Below are 14,421 nucleotides of genomic sequence, written 5' to 3'. Positions count from 1 at the left end.
GTAGAGCTTTGGAGGAAACGATTGGGTCATAAGGCTTTGCCTTTATCAGTTACTGTACTGAAGTGTTCACAATTTATGAAATTATTGGGAGGTGGAAGAACTAGGAGATGAGGCCTAGTTGAAGGAAACAGGTTACTGAGAGCATGCCTCCGGAAGTTATGTCTCAGGTTCTTCCATTTATTACCTCCTTGGCTTCCTGGTGCTATAGAAGTGAGCAGCTCTCTCCCATCATGCCATGTGCCGGAGTACATGGCTTGAAACCTGAAGCTGTGAGCCCAAGTCAGTCTATGGACAGTTCCCCTCAGGTAGCTGTCATACTGGCAGAAACCGAGCATATTTAGAAAACTCTGAAGATGACACACATAAACAGAACAAATTCATGTGCAGGATATAAAATCAACATAATAGAAGTGAGGGTGGGGAGCTAACTCAGTGATATAGTATGTGCAGTTGAGAGTTGTAGATTTAATCTCTCACACTGCAAAAATCAGTGAACAGGAAAGAAAAAAAATAGCTTCTTACCCTAAACAAACAAAAAGCCTGTCGTATTTTTATGCACTTCCCTCTATCTTGAAGAAAACAAATTTCACTTATAATAGCTATAGAAAATAATAATAGAAACTGAGTAATGGTGGCGCACATCTTCAATCCCAGCACTCTGGAGGCAGAGGCAGGCGGATCTCTGTGAGTTGGAGACCAGCCTGGTCTACAAGAGCTAGTTCCAGGACAGGTTCCAAACCTACATAGAAACCCTGTTTTGAAAAACAAAACAAAACCAAAAAAGATAATAAGAGCAAAGGAGGGGAGCTATCTCAAAACTAAAAATTACAAGACTTTGATGTACAAGACTTTGATGAAAGAGGGTACAAATAAATGAGAGTATCCAATGTTCATGAGTTGGAAGGATTAACACTGTTGTGTTTAACACATTAAAAAACAAAAACAATAAAAATTCTGGCAGTGGTGGTGCATACCTTTAATCCCAGCTCTAGGGAGGCAGAGGCAGGTGAATCTCTGAGTTCGAGGCCAACCCTGGTCTACAAGATAGCCAATGCTACTTAGAGAAACCTTGTCTTGAGGGAAAAAAAACAACTTTGTCTACACTGCTGGAAGCTTCTAGTTATTCTTTGTAGCCATCAAAATACCAATGGTGTTCATTAGAGAAATAGGAAAAAAAGTCCTAAAATTTGCAGGGAACCTGTGAAATCTCTGAGTAATCAATCGGTCTTGAGTAAAAAGAAAATCAGCATTATCTTACCTGATTTCAAAATATACTACATATTGCCACTTTACAGTGGTCGTTCTTAAGGCTGTTTCCCACAGCCTAAAGAGATGGCCACACCCACCTGTAGCTCCCTGGGAAAGAGTTAAGAAACAATCTACTGTGACTTGACAACTCTTCATTTACATCTGATTCTTTCATGCTCTTTGTCACGTGACCCGTGCTGAACTAAATCATGTCATGTAGCACTCCCACCAGCCTCTAAAATGTATGTATATTAAACAAGACAGGGATCTCTGTTCAGGGGTTTCTCTGGAGACTCTTATCAGTGGGTCCTGCTAGAGAAGTTCTTTGATTTCTACCCCATACTCCTAGTGGTGACTATCCATCTCTTATTCTATTTGAGGGGAGGGTGTTGAGACAGGGTTTTCCCATGTAGTCCTGGCTGTTCTGGAACTCACTCTGTAGACTAAACTGTCCTTGAAAGTTCTAGGTTTAAAGGCCTGCACCACTGCCACCTGGCTCGTGTGCGCACGCGCTTTCTCTCTCTCTCTCTCTCTCTCTCTCTCTCTCTCTCTCTCGATTTGTTTCCATGTTTGTACTCATGCATGTAGTGCTGGATTCTTTGAAGCTGGAGTTAATAGGTGGTTGTGAGGTGCTAGACATAAGTGCTGGGACCTGAACTTGGAACCTCTGGAAGAGCAGCATGTACTCTTTTAACAAGCTTTTTTTTTTTTAAATTTTTTTTATGTGCATTGGTGTTTTTCCTGCATGAGGATGTCAGATACCCTGGAACTGGAGTTACAGGCAGTTGTGAGCTACCATGTAGGTGTTGGGAATTGAACCTTGGTCCTCTGGAAGAGCAGCCAGTGTTGTTAACTGCTGAGCCATCTCTCTTGCTCTCTTCTTAATGAACCTTTTCTCCAGGAATTAAAGGGAAATTTCCTTTCTTTTAAGGCCCTGTCATGACTTCCTGCATAGTTTGAACCCTTTCCTTTCTAATGGGCTTCCTACTACCTTGAGGCCAGATCATGAACTGGAGGCCCTTTCTCCTAATAAACCTCATTCCTTAAGATATGTCATCTTCTGGTATCATCTGCTGCCACTCCAGTATTATATTTAACATTATAAAACTATTGTAATTAGATCAGCATGGGATTAGTGCAAAAACACCCATAGGCTTGGGATGAATGTAGGTTCTTGCCTAGCATGTGCGAGGAGTTGGGTTCAATCCCCAACACCAGAACATACAACAAACCAGACACAAATCAATCCATATTCTTAAATCCATACTATTATAGCCACTAAGGTGGTAAGAACATAATAATAGCCAGGCAGTGGTGGCACATGCCTTTAATTCCAGCACTCAGGAGGCAGAGGCAGGCAGATCTCTGTGAGTTTGAGGCCAGCCTGGTATACAGAGTGAGTTCGAGGACTGGCTCCTAGCTACTGTCTAGAAAAACCACACACACACACAAAACCAAACCAAAAAAAACAAAGACAAAATAAAAAAAAAACTCAAAAAACCATAAAAACCAACATAACAACTAACAAAAGATAGTTGTTGCTTCAATGGAAGTTAGAGGCAACTGTATTTCCTTATGTCACACCATAAAGAAAAATAAACGGAAAGTAGATCAAAGACCTAAATGTAAGACAAAGTTTTGAAACTGCTACAAGAAAACTTAGAAGAAAATACCCACGTTTCTCTGGGCAATGATCTGTTTGGGATATAACCTCAAAAGCACAGGCGATGAAAGCAAAAGCAGGTAAAAGAGATTACACCTAATTACAAAGCTATGCAGCAGAGGAAATCAGTAGAGTGAAGGAGGAAGTTTACAGATGGGAGGCAATATCCAGACGTGATGCATTTGGTTGAAGATTAATACTCCCCAAATATAAGGAGCTTAGTAGTAAGAAAACAACCTAATTAAAAAAGGACAAAATATTTGAACAGACTTTTCTTAAAAGAACACATACGTGTGGCTGGTGAGAAAATTCTTTGTATCACTAGTCAAGGAATACAAAGATAAAACCATAGTGAGATAACGTTTCACTTTAGTTAGGATGACAGTTCACAAAAAGACAAACGGTTAATGAGTTAAGTTATAAGAGCTAGTTAGTAACAAGCATAAGCAATGACCAAGCTTTTATAATTAATAAGAAATCTCCAGGGGCTGGAGAGATGGCTCAGAGGTTAAGAGCACTGTCTGCTCTTCTGGAGATCCTGAGTTCAATTCCCAGCAACCACATGGTGGCTCCAAACCATCTGTAAAGAGATCTGGCGCCCTCCTCTGGCGTGTGGAGGCAGAAAGTTGTATACATAATAAATAAATTAAAAAAAAAAAGAAATCTCCATGTGATTATTTGGGAGGTGGCCGGACAGAAATGTCTGCCTACACACAGTGGCTCACAACTGTAGCTCCACTTTCAGAGGTTTTCATGCCTACTTCTGGCTCCTTGGGCACCAGGCATACATATGGTACACATACGTGAAAGCAAAACACACACACACACACAGATTAAAAAGCTATAAACCACCAGATTATTATGTCATTATTTCTATCTTTTGTTTGTTAAAACTTGACCTCACTAAGTTTCTGAGTACAGGAGTCAAATGGTCCTTCTGCCTTACTCTGCCATGTGTTGAGGCAACAGGTTCTTGCTTCTACACCCATTTGTGAACATTTTAAAATCATTCATTTTTGTTGATGTTGATACACTGTAATTTAGAAAACTTTCTCTTCATGGTATTTGTGCCATCCCAGTTCTGTAGTGAGTATCCTTGTGCACTGCTTATCTTCACATGTTCTTGTTCATGTCTTTGAGTGGCATTTCTGTTGTGCACATTTAAACATTTTAATGCAAGTAGCAAGTTTTTATTTCATTTCATTTATTTTTTGAGGCAGGGTTTCTTTTTTGTGTCTTGGAGCTTCTTATTTTATTTTCATTAAATTTATTTATTAAGGATTTCTGCCTCCTCCCCGCCACCGCCTCCCATTTCCCTCCCCCTCCCCCGATCAAGTCCCCCTCCCTCATCAGCTCGAAGAGCAATCAGGGTTCCCTGACCTGTGGGAAGTCCAAGGACCGCCCACCTCCATCCAGGTTAGTAAGGTGAGCATCCAAACTGCCTAGGCTCCCCCAAAGCCAGTACGTGCAGTAGGATCAAAAACCCATTGCCATTGATTGTTCTTGAGTTCTCAGTAGTCCTCATTGTCCGCTATGTTCAGCAAGTCCGGTTTTATCCCAGGCTTTTTCAGACCCAGGCCAGCTGGCCTTGGTGAGTTCCCGATAGAACATCCCCATTGTCTCAGTGTGTGGGTGTACCCCTCGCAGTCCTGAGTTCCTTGCTCGTGCTCCCTCTCCTTCTGCTCCTGATTTGGACCTTGAGATTTCTGTTCGGTGCTCCAATGTGGGTCTCTGTCTCTGTCTCCTTTCATTGCCTGATGAAGGTTAATATTCAGGAGGATGCCTATATGTTTGTCTTTGGATTCACCTTCTTATTTAGCTTCTCTAGGATCGTGAATTATAAGCTCAATGTCCTTTATTTATGGCTAGAAACCAAATATGAGTAAGTACATCCCATGTTCCTCTTTTTGGGTCTGGCTTACCTCACTCAGGATAGTGTTTTCTATTTCCATCCATTTGTATGCAAAATTCAAGAAGTCCTTGTTTTTTACTGCTGAGTAATACTCTAATATGTATATATTCCATACTTTCTTCATCCATTCTTCCATTGAAGGGCATCTAGGTTGTTTCCAGGTTCTGGCTATTACAAACAATGCTGCCATGAACATAGTTGAGCATATACTTTTGTTGTATGATATACAACAAAAATTTGGGTATATTCCCAAGAGTGGTATTGCTGGGTCCAGGGGTAGGTTGATCCCGAATTTCCTGAGAAACTGCCACACTGCTTTCCAGAGTGGTTGCACAAGTTTGCATTCCCACCAGCAATGGATGAGTGTACCCCTTTCTCCACAACCTCTCCAGCAAAGGCTATCATTAGTGTTTTTTATTTTAGCCATTCTGACAGGTGTAAGATGGTATCTTAAAGTTGTCTTGATTTGCATTTCCCTGATCGCTAAGGAAGTTGAGCATGACCTTAAGTGTCTTTTGGCCATTTGAAGTTCTTCTGTTGAGAATTCTCTGTTCAGCTCAGTGCCCCATTTTATAATTGGATTGATTAGCCTTTTACGGTCTAGTTTCTTGAGTTCTTTATATATTTTGGAGATCAGACCTTTGTCAGTTGCGGGGTTGGTGAAGATCTTCTCCCAGTAAGTGGGTGAGGCAGGGTTTCTTTATGTAGCCCTGCCTATCCTGGAACTTGCTCTGTAGACCAGGCTGGCCTAGAACTCACAGACTTCTGCCTGTCTCTGCCTTCTGAGAGCTATGATGAAAGGTGTGGACCACCTGGCTAATACCAAGTTTTTTTCCAGGAAGGTCTGGCACTTAGGGTGTGAAGTGTTCATAGCCATATATGACATTGAACCTGAGTCTTTTTCTGTGTGGAGAAACTGACCTTTGTTATGTGCAACAAGAACAGCAAACTTTTCTGCCACCTTGTTTTTTTGACTTAGATGTATTGGTATGTGGGAACATTTTCAATTTTATGTGATTCGATTATTAGTGTTTTTCTTTGGGACATCAAAGTTTATGTTCTGTCTGCTATTTTCTACTGTTTACTTTTAAATATTTGATTATGAGATTTTATTTTGATGTAAGGAATTAGATAAATGGCTAGCTATTGTTTTTTCATCATACAGGATTAATTCAGTATTCAGGTGATGATACTGTAGTCATACTGCACAGTTACATTTATTGTTTTTCTCTACTTCGTAATGTTTTAGTATTAAAAGAGCCAAAAATTCTTAATCATTCTTTGAAGTTTTCTTGAATATTTATTTATTCAGATAAAGTTCAGTGTGAATACATATGTTTTTACCCACTGTGTCCTTCTTATCAAAGACAAAACTTTGAAACATTATGCACTGGGACCCTAGCTTTGACTCCTAGTAATGTGTATAAGAAGGAAAACATGTTTTCATTGGGTTATTAACTTAGGACAATAAATAAGTTTTCTGTGTGTGTTTGTTCAAGATTTTATTTTTTATTTTATGTTTATCTGTGTCTGTACACATGAAAGCATAGGTGCCTGTGGAGGCCAGAAGAGAGCATTGATTCCAGAGAGCTGCAGTTAAGTTAAAGGAGGTTGTGAGTCACCAGACATGGGTGCTAAGAACTGAGCTCCTGACCTCTGCAAGAGCAGTGTGCTCTTTTGACTGCTGAGCTGTTTCTTCAACCCTTGCATCTTTACAATTACTATATTAATATAAGTGTATTAATTGTATTAAGAAATCCTTCAGTCTCGTGTGTGTGTGTGTGTGTGTGTGTGTGTGTGTGTGTGTGTGGGTGGTTTTTCAAGACAGAGTTTCTCTGTGTAACTGTCCTGGCTGTCCTGTCATGTGCTTTGTAGACCAGGCTGGCCTTGAACTTAGAGAAATCTGCCTGCTCTGCCTCCCCATTGCTGGGACTAAAGGTGTGCAGCACCACTGCCCGTCTTCTTTAATCTTTTTAAAAGTGGCATCCTTCCTGCTTCTGAGTTGAATAAATGAAAGTTGAGTAGAAGCTGGGCTTGGTAGCGCACGTTTTTAATCCCAATACTCTGGATGCAGAGGCAGGTGGATCTCTGTGAGTTTGAGACCAGCCTGGTCTACAAGAGCTAGTTCCAGGACAGTCTCCAAAACCACAGAGAAACCCTGTCTCGAAAAACAAAAACAAAAACAAACAAAAAAAAAGTAGTGGTTAAGTTTCAGTATTCTTTTAAAAAATTTTATATCTTTTATATGTGTTTGGTCAAAAGTGAGACCTCAGCCCCCAGACATCCCTATATCCAATGACTCTGGGATGTTTGGTCAAAAGTGAGAACCCGAGCCAGGCTGTGGTGGCGCACACCTTTAATCCCAGCACTCGGGAGGCAGAGGCAGGCGGATCTCTGAGTTCTGGGACAGCCTGGTCTACAATAGCTAGTTCCACGACAGGCTCCAAAGCTACAGAGAAACCCTGTCTGGAAAAAACCAAAAACAAAAAAAATGAGTAATAATGAGTTCAATATAGTGTCTGTTTCTTTTCCCTTATGCATATATACCTATGTTAAAATACAGATTAGGCACAGTATGAGGTTAATAGTAACCGATTGTAAAACAACAATTATATAGTATAATAATTGGGTAAATGTAATAGTTGGGTAAATGTGGTCTCTAGCTCTCTCAAAATATCTTGTTTTAGTCTTTTGCCTAAAGGCAACATTTTGCTACTTCCCTTTCGCTCCCATAAATTGCCAACATACTACTTTTTGCTTTGACAACTTTATGAGGTAAATTAGGGGCTATATGAGCAGAAGCATGTGATAATAGCTGCCCAAGTAACATGTGGGTAGCATACAGTGTGTGGATATGGGGGACAAAGACGATGCACATCCTGTAGGCCGGAGTGGGAGGGTGTGAGTTCTTTATGCTACTCAAAGAGTTTACAGTTTAAAACTCATGAGTTGTTTCTGTGTTTTCCATATGATTCTTTGACCACTGGTACTGGAAACTTTGGGAAGTGAGACTGTAGACGAAGGAGGGTATCAGTACTTCTGGAATGATATCTTTACACACATATCCATGATCTCTTCCCTAGGACAGATTCCTTGTGGAGAAATTGCCTAGTATTTAAGACTTTTGTTATTGATTGCCACATAGCCATTTGCCTTGAAATGTAGCCTGGAAAGGTAGATTGTACTAACATTAGTTCTCGCTTTCAGAGATGAGAGCCTTAGATTCATATTCAATCCCAGAGCTTGTTTCTTTAACTGTTTTGCTATGCCTAATAAATATGGGATTCTTTGTTTGTTTGTTTAGTTTGAGAAGGGGGGTCTCATTATGTATCCCTGACTGGCCTGGAGCAAGCTATGTAGTAAGCAAGGCTAGCCTTAAACTTTATAGAGAGCCATCTGCTTCTGCCTCCTGAGTGCTGGACTTAAAGGTGTGCACCACCAATGCCCAACAAATAGGAGATTCTTAATTGTTAATGCCTGTTATAATCATCATCTTTTGTAGTACTGAGATTTTCCCTACCCAGCAAATGTTAACATCTGTGTTTTTTCCTTGAAACTTTTTTAGTTTTCATGTTCCCATCCTTAGATAAATCTTCACCTACATGTAAGCAGAATGATAGCTATTTATCAAAATTGTAATCTCTCTCTACCTATGACCTTGATAGTTCTGAAAAGTTCATAAATAATGCATTCAATTTCCTTGTAAATAAAATATAACCTTTGTGTTATTATTATTTATTTATGAACTTCTGTTAAGTAATTCCTAATGTAGAATTGATACTACAGTGTAGTCTTGCTATAGCACAAATGTAGAGAGAATAAAAATGTCATTTTGCATTTTCTGTGTTAGATGCATACAGGGAAATTGATTTGTCTTACAATTTAATTAGACATGGTTCTGAAGAGTAGCTTATGTTGCAGCAGGCTTTTGTTCTTGTAAATGATAGTAACTTCAGATTATCCTAAACCAATTATTTTATATGAAAGGAATTGATGTGAGATAGTTTTTTATTAACAATTCTCATTTATGAATTGTGTATCTAGAGTGATGGAGAATTGATGTTATGTGAGTACATTGTTTTTTAGCTGATTTAAACTTAAATCCTCAAACACAAATAATGAGACATAAAAATAATTAACCTTAAACTAATGCATTTAATCCCAGCACTCAGGAGACAGAGGCAGGTAGATCTCTGAGTTTCAGGACAACTAGGGCCTGAAAGCCATCTCAAAGCTAAACCAAACTAGCAAAAAAGTGGAAGACAGCCGGGCGATGGTGGCGCACGCCTTTAATCCCAGTACTCGGGAGGCAGAGGCAGGTGGATCTCTGTGAGTTCGAGACCAGCCTGGTCTACAGAGCTAGTTCCAGGACAGGCTCCAAAAAGCCACAGAGAAACCCTGTCTCGAAAAAAAAAAAAAAGTGGAAGACATTAATATGTAGATGAGCCGCCTTACACATACCATGGTTGCTGATGGATAGGATTTCATTTATAAGTCTCGCCCCCTCTTGGACTGTAAATATGATGATGATGATGTGCACCTTGGTGCACATGTAGGAGCCAGAAGACAGCTTTTGGGAGCTGGTGCTCTTACTGCACACTCCTGAAGCAGGGCTTCTCCTGCTTCTGCTGCTCTGTATACTCTACCTGGTCGGTTAGTGTGCTTCCAGCCCGTTTTTCTGTTTCCTTATCTCAAATTAGGAGTGCTGAGATTATGGATACAAACAACCACATCTGGTTTTTGTGGGTTCCAGAGATCAGACTTAGGTTGTCAGGCTTGTGTGGCAAGCACTTTTATCCCCTGAGCTCTCAGCCCTTTCCTGGATTTTTATTTTTTTATTTTTAAATATTTGCGTGTGTGCATGTGAGTATCATCCTCTGTAATGTGTCTGTCTTCTTTGATATAGGATCTCTCTTTGGCTCGGAGCTCACCAGCTAGGCTAGCCAGTACTGAATTCAAGGATCCTCCTGTCTTTGCCTCCCCAGCTTTTGGCACATCACCCTGTGTTACTATTTACATGGGTAAACTTCTAGAAATAGTGTGAGAGCCTAGAGTCTTGTTAGCAAGTTGGGCTGTCTCATCTGAGAGAGGTACAAGTCCTTGAACATGTATTTCTGCCCATTGAGTGAAGTTTTGAGATCATGCTAGTGTAGAAGAAGCAGGCTGAGCTGGCCAGCAGACCAGGTGCAGACATTTGTCACCATCATAGATAACGATGGCCAAAGAAAGCTACCATCTCCGAGAGCCATCTTGGCTAGTCTCCTCATTGTCCTTTCGTAAGGAGGCTTTAGAGGATTATGACCTGTGTGTCTCATACTGCCCTGTGCGAAGGTAACATCTTGGTGCAGCTCTGCTGGTGTACTGCACCTCTGTTCCCAGAGGCACTGGCGTCATGCAGACGTCGTGTTTCAGGAGATGCCTGGCATTGACAACTGCTACGTGAGAGTTGAGGAGGAGCTATGCTCACTGCCACCTGACCTGGAAGAAGGCCTCTTTACCAAGTCTCCCATGGTCAGGAATTCATGACCATTTTGTAAAAATGTGTACCAGAGCCCCTGTGCAGAGGACCTAGGTTCAGTTATGGTAAACAACATAAGCGTTGTTTTATTTGTCTTCAAATGTTAAAATTTTTGGTTCTTTTATGCAGGTGCCAGAGATTTGAGCTCAGGTCCTCATGCTTGTGTACCAAGTACTTTTACCTATGAACCATCGTCCCCCCTTTCAAGATTTTGTTTGTTTGAGACAGGGTCCCAAAATATAGCTCAGGGTGGCATGGACTTTTGAGCTTTCCTCAGCCTTCTTAGTGGTAGACTTAACCGTGACTAGCTAACACACATTTTTTTCTTGTTTTTCTTTTTTGACATAGTCTCTTATAATTCATGCTGGTCTTAAACTTGCTGCATGGGCAAGGCTAGCCTTGAATTTGTACTTCTGCGTTCACTTCCCAAGCACTGGGATTACAGGCTTCTGCCACCATGCTCAGTATCTTGGGTTCTGGTAACATCCAAGGATGTGTGCGTGTTAGGCATGCACTCTGCTAACGGAGCTATACCTTTAACCCAACATAGGAGGTTTATTTTTTATTTATTTTTATGTTGCTTATTTGTTTTAATTTTGTTTTTTTCCAGACAGGGTTTATCTATGTAGCTGTCCTGGAACTTGCTTTGTAGACCAAGCTGACCTTGAACTCACTGAGATCCATTTGCCTCTGCCTCCCAAGTGCTGAGATGAAAGGTGTGCACCACCACCAACTGGCTTATTTCTTTTTTTAGATTTACTTATTTTATGTGTTTGAATTTTTTGCTTGCATGTGTGTATGTGCACCCTGTATGTGCCTGACCCAAGGAGATCAGAAGAGAACATCAGATCCCCTGGGTCTGGAGTTACATTACAGAGGGTTTTGAATCTCCATGGGGATGCTGGGAACTGACTCTCTCAGAGCATGTAATAATCTTAATCCCTGAGCCATCTCTTTAACCCCAAGTGTTGACTTTACTTCTGTGTTTTTTTGTGATGTATTTGCCGCTCTTATTATTGCTGTTTGTACATTCTTCCTTGAGCTCTGTGGTCTGCTGGGTATCTTACATTTCAACTCTGGTACCTAGTTCAGCTCATCAGAATGCAGCCTTGTTTCCCTCAGGATGTCCTTGGCCATATGCATTACCCTTCCAAGTTGCCTAGAGAATTTCTGCTCTGCCAACTCCTGATGGCTGCATGCCACGATCTAGGCTGATGTTGGCAGGAGCTTCTTTTCCTAGTTATGTGTGGCAAATGTGTGGCCTGGCTACTTTGTCCACTGCCATGACCTAGCATATTCCTTCCAGTCTGTTTTATAGTTTTACATGGTTTATATTGTACCATATGTAATTTTGTATTTTGTTCATTTCATTTACTATATCCATTTTATGGCTTTGGTATCCCATTAAATGGATATACCTACCATACCTAATAATTTCATTTTATGCTTTTTCTCCCCCCTCACCCTCCTTCCCTTCTTTCCTTTCCTCCCTTCTTTCTTACAAGGTCTTGCCTTGTCGCCCAGTTGGACTTGAACTCCTTCTCTGAAGTGGTCCGCTTGTCCTAGACTTGTGAATAGCTGAATTGTGAGCGCACACCCTGTAGTACTTTCATTTAAAGATCCGACGACAGTACAAGTCAAGACTTGTGGTTTCAGGGAGTGTTCAGATTCTCCCTCCCCGTTCCTTCCTGCATTGAGGAAAATCTTCAGACAAACGTTTCCAGTTACAGTAAAATTTGATCCAGATTGCTTTTTCCCTCTTTCTCATTTTTCATTGAACTTAATATTTTCTTTTTTAGACGTATATAGTAGGGCACAACTTGGAGTTTTAAGTTATTGCTCATTCTTTCATATCAAAATTAGGGAAAATTAAGTTAGACAAGGTGATGATGGTCCACTCTTGCAATTCCAACGCTTGGGAGAAAAAGAAAGAGGGCTAAGAGTTGAGACTGTCTCAGTAAACAACAGGAAGACTAGGAAAGATCAAATATGTGAGAATTATTGGATCTTTTCCTTATTTATGATTTTATTTTCCTCCCTTTATTATTATTTCTTTCTTTTTTTTTTTAGGTTTTTCGAGACAGGGTTTCTCTGTAGCTTTGGTGCCGTATTATTATTTCTTAATTCAGACATTTTGAGTAAGTGGCAGTCATTTTTCTCTTTGGATGGCAAGCATTAAAAGTAGCTGCTCTCTTGAAAAACCAAAATGAATGAATGAATGAAGCCACAGAGGCTTGTCATGGTGGCATGGCAAACACCTTTAATCCAAGTATGTGACAGCTGGATTACTGAATTCCAGGTCAGCCTTGGTAACATAACAAATCTAGATTGGCCTGGGCTGGCTGTAATGAGACCCTGTCCTTCCCCTCTTCCTGTGCTTGATTAATTGATAAGTAAATAAATAAATAAGCAAGCAAGTCAGCAAACGAATGAGGTGGCCTTGGCATCAGACGATTTCCCTCTTAATAATGTTTGGGCTGTGTGTGTGAAAGCTGATGAACTGAAACTCTATGTGGCTAACTCCCAAAGATTCAGTATTGTTGGAAGGTGGTGGTAACACTAGTTTGTGTATAGCAGGGAGGGTTTTGACCTGGATGTCAGTAAGCATGGAACTTAGTAAGAATTATCAGGTCAGAAGTAACTTTTAGTCTTTTGTGGCTACAGAGTAACTTGATCTCTGTATTTTTTTTTTCTTTTTGGGGTGGTATGGGTTTTGAGACAGGATTTCTCTGTGTATTCCTGGATGTCCTGGAACTTGCTGTGTAGACCAGGCTGGCCTTGAACTCAGGATTTGCCTGCCTCTGCCTCCTGAGTACTGAGATCAAAGGCGTGTACCACCCTTGTTATTCTTAAAATATGGGGGTTCCCCCCCCGCCCTGCGGTCTCATGGAGCAGCAACAACCCCTGCCTGGCCATCTCTGTATTTCTTTACCCATTAAATACTTTTAGTTTTAAAATGACAGCTAACATTTGTCATTTTTCCCTATGTTCCATGTTAATTACTTTTTGAACTATATTCTAATCACAGTGAACTATTTAGTCACCATGTTAGAAAAATAATATAGCACTTCCATTTGATGAACATTTCAGTTTGATTTCATTGTTGTTTGCTAATACATTATGATACACTTATTTGTAAACTTTTGTCTGTTTGGGGTAAATTGACTTTCCTAGGTGTGACAGTATAAGCATGCTTGTGAAAAGCAGTTATCTTGGCTTTTCTGTTTTGTAAAAATGCAATATGCTTGGAGTACTTGAGATAGATTCTTTTGAAAGTTATACAAGAACAGGATGAAAATAAGGGAGTTATTGGTACACCCTCAAGGATCCTGGAATTGCAATCTTTCTTAAAGAGTGGAGAGAGCCAGTCAGATTTGTGGGTGTGGACTTGGATTTGAACTGTATGGGTCAGAGCCAGGGTGAGTTAGGGACTAGTGAAAGTACAAGGTTTTGCTGAAAAACATATTTTATTTTATTTTGGTTTATTTATTTATTTATTGGTTTTTCGAGACAGGGTTTCTCTCTGGTTTTGGAACCTGTCCTGGAACTAGCTCTTGTAGACCAGGCTGGTCTCGAACTCACAGAGATCTGCCTGCCTCTGCCTCCCGAGTGCTGGGATTAAAGGCGTGTGCCACCACCGCCTGGCTGAAAAACATATTTTTTTAAAAAAATTAATTTGTGTAAGTGTCTCACTCTGTAGTCCAGGCTAGCTTCAAACTCATGGTAACCCTCCTTCTTCAGACTCGCAGGTGCTGGACTTACAGGTACAAACCATGCCAGGCTTTGGCTGTAATTTTAAGGTTTTTTTTTTAAATTTTGTTGATTCATTAGTTTTATTTATAACTATAACGGTGAATAGCATGAACCTTTGTGCATGTTGGTGGTTTGATGAAGCTATGGGTGGGATAGGATGTAGGAAAAAGTGTGAGTGAAGGGTCTTCTTTCTCTTTTCATGTATTTTAAATTGCTGCATTACATAGTATTTTTAAAAATATATTTTGAAGTACGGGTATGTTATGTTTCCTTCATTTTCAGAGGCCTTGTTTATCTTTGTAGTAGTCAGAAGTGTCAGTAATTTTA

General features: G+C 40.3%; 1 protein-coding gene across 3 annotated transcripts in view; it reads left to right on the top strand.

Moving 5' to 3' along the window:
- The window catches only part of Rabep1 (rabaptin, RAB GTPase binding effector protein 1), a 95,075-nt gene that overhangs the window by 11,095 nt on the left and 69,559 nt on the right, over positions 1-14,421 (top strand). The gene's annotated exons all lie outside the window — the stretch shown is intronic.

Source organism: Microtus oregoni, unplaced genomic scaffold (genome assembly GCF_018167655.1).
Source record: "Microtus oregoni isolate MIOR12 unplaced genomic scaffold, Mior012 000015F_ref0000493, whole genome shotgun sequence".
In the NCBI taxonomy this organism is placed as follows: Eukaryota; Metazoa; Chordata; class Mammalia; order Rodentia; family Cricetidae; genus Microtus; species Microtus oregoni.
This window is presented reverse-complemented; position numbering and strand designations above follow the sequence as displayed.